Genomic DNA, 2,826 nt, shown 5'->3' with positions numbered 1-2,826 from the left:
CTATCCAAAGAGCAGTCATGGTTCCCTGCCCTGTGGAAAGTCCAAGGTCCTCCCCCCTACGTCCATGTCTAGGAAGGTGAACGTCCAAACTGGCTAGGCTCCCACCAAGCCAGAACATGAAGTAGGATCAAAACCCCTTGTCATTGACCTTGGCTTCTCATCAGTCCTCATTGTTCGCCATGATCAGAGAGTCCGGTTTTATCCCATGCTGTTTCAGTCACAGTCCAGCTGGCTTTGGTGAGTTCCCAACACACTGGAGCACTGGACTGAGCTCCCAAGGTCCCAATGAGAAGCAGATGGAGGGAGAACACGAGCAAGGATGTCAGGACCACGGGGGGTGCACCCATCCAGGAGCATTTTTTAAAATGTTAAGCAGTTCTTAAAAACGTAAGTTGCACCATATACAGGTAATACGGTACTGCCTGTGTCCTGCCCAGTCTAAACCTTAACTGCCCTGTTATCACAGTAATTACGGTAGTTCCTGCCTGAGACCAGCTCAGTTCAGCATGGTGGAGCTGAGCCACTCCTGCCTCAGAGCCATTTGGTGTCCCTGAGCCACACACAGTTCCAGGCACACAGCAGTCCACAATGCCTACAAGCAAGCCGTAGAGCTTTACTCCAAATGCTCCATTCAAAAGCTCTTTCTCCCGCAGGAGCCAGACAGAGATCACAATGGCGGCACAGCCCAGAAAGCCAGCATTTTAAAACAGCCAGTTTTTTTTTTTTTTTTCCTGCTGCTGAGTCAGGACAATTTCATTGCGGCACGCAACCCAGAAACAGCAAAAAGCTGTCTTAAATTCTCTCTCTGTCCTTTTTAAGCCCTCTCAGGTTTTACGGGGAGTTCATTAGCACTTTGGGTGCCACTCTGTTGCAATAGGAACGGCAGGGCTGCGTCCCCAGCACCCGGCTGCCTGCATGGCTAGCTTATGCCCGAAATAATTACACAGAAACTGTATTCTNAAAAAAAAAGACAAATGGTGCTGGCATAATTGGATTTCATCAGGTAAAAAGAGTGAAAGTAGACCCATATCTATTGCCTTTCACAAAACTTATATCCAAATGGATCAAAGTCTTCAACATAAAACCAACCACACTGAACCTCATAGAAGAGAAATTGGAAAGTATACTTAAGCACCTTGGCACAGGAGACCACTTCCTAAATATATCCTCAGTAGCACAAACACTGAGAGAAACAATTAATAAATGGGACCTGCTGAAACTGATAAGCTTCTATGAAGCAAAGGACATGGTCAACAAGACAAAATGGCAGCCTACAGAATGGGAAAAGAATAGAAAAATGTGGTAAATTAACAACTTTAATTACTACAGAGCAGAAAAAAATGACATTTTGAAAATTGAGGGCAAATGGATGGATATAGAAAACATCATATTGAGTGAGGTAATCCAGACCCTGAAAGACAAATATCATATTTACTCACTACAGATTCTTTGTTGCTGGAGTGACTGAGGCTAGTTAGCCATTATGTGGGGGTTGGAAAATGAACTTGACTCCTCTGGGAAGCAATGTATGCTTTGAACCGTTGAACCATCTATTACCACTTCAGTTCTTAAGGGAGAGATATCTAAAAAAAAATTTAAATTATTTAGAAGGAAGAATTTTTTCACACTGATTCTAACATTTGAGATCCTCTGAGTCATCTTGGAACTATTAAAGCCACACTATAGTTATTAACATGCAAAATTTTGCCAAACTATTATTATTCCAAATGTAAAATCCTCCTCAATGCCTATTTTCTCAGTAAAACTGATAATGGCCTATATAAAAGTTGTGAAATCCCACTGACAAGTGGGGTTCTAGCGGAATACATTAAGATATCCTTTAATATTTGGTTGTTATAATGTGTAAAATTTCATGAAACAAGCATGTAATGTTCAGATTTTCAAAACTGCCTTAGCTTTTCTTTGTATTGCAACTTTCCAGTGTCCTTTTACTTTATTTTAGAAACTAAGACTTTTTTCTTTTTAATTTAAATTTTTTAAAGAAACATTTATTTTACATTTTGCATATCAATCCCAGTTCCCACTCCCTTCTCTCCTCTGACTCTCCCAACTCATCTCCTCCCTCCACTCGTCAGAGAAGATTGGACTTCTCATGAGAAGTCAACAAAGTCTAGAACATCACTCTGAGTCAGCACCAAATTCCTCCTCCCTATATGTGGGTTGAATAAGGTATATCTCCAAAAAGAATGGACTGGACTCCAAAAAGCCAGTTCATGCACTAAGGATGAATCCTGGCACTGCAAGTGGACCCACAGATTGCCCTAGCCATACAACTGTCACCCTCATTCAGAAGGCCTACTTTGGACCTATTCATGTTCTCTTGCAGTCAGTCTAGAGTCTATGAGTTTCTCATTACAAAGATATTTATTAGGAAAATTTTGCTACAAGAACCTCAGCTTTTTAGTATTCTGTTAATTCTAGAAGTAGGTGGGTGAGTGCTTAAAAATTATTCTCTAACATATAATTGTGATAGTAACCTGAACGATTGCATTTTACCCTGTGTACTTTTTATTGATTTTTATTGAGTTCTACATTTTTCTCTGCTCCCCTCACTGCTTATCATCTCCCCTTTTCAACCTTCCAACAAGTACTCCATGCTCCCAATTCACTCAGGAGATCTTGTCTTTTTCTACTTCCCATGTAGATAGATCTGTGTTGTGTACTTTTATATTCACAAAATCTGATGTTTAATAAGTATTTTATAATTGCATTTAAAGGATATATACCAAAATTTTATTAATGTTATAATTATAAAAAAATCCTTTGATACTGCTTTATTTTTTTACCATTTATAAATATTTTTAT

This window comes from Alexandromys fortis, unplaced genomic scaffold (assembly GCF_014885135.2).
Source record: "Alexandromys fortis isolate MF-2015 unplaced genomic scaffold, M_Fortis_MF-2015_v1.1 scaffold_387, whole genome shotgun sequence".
Lineage (NCBI taxonomy): Eukaryota > Metazoa > Chordata > Mammalia > Rodentia > Cricetidae > Alexandromys > Alexandromys fortis.
The sequence above is the reverse complement of the archived record's forward strand: the minus strand, read 5'-3'. Positions refer to the sequence as shown.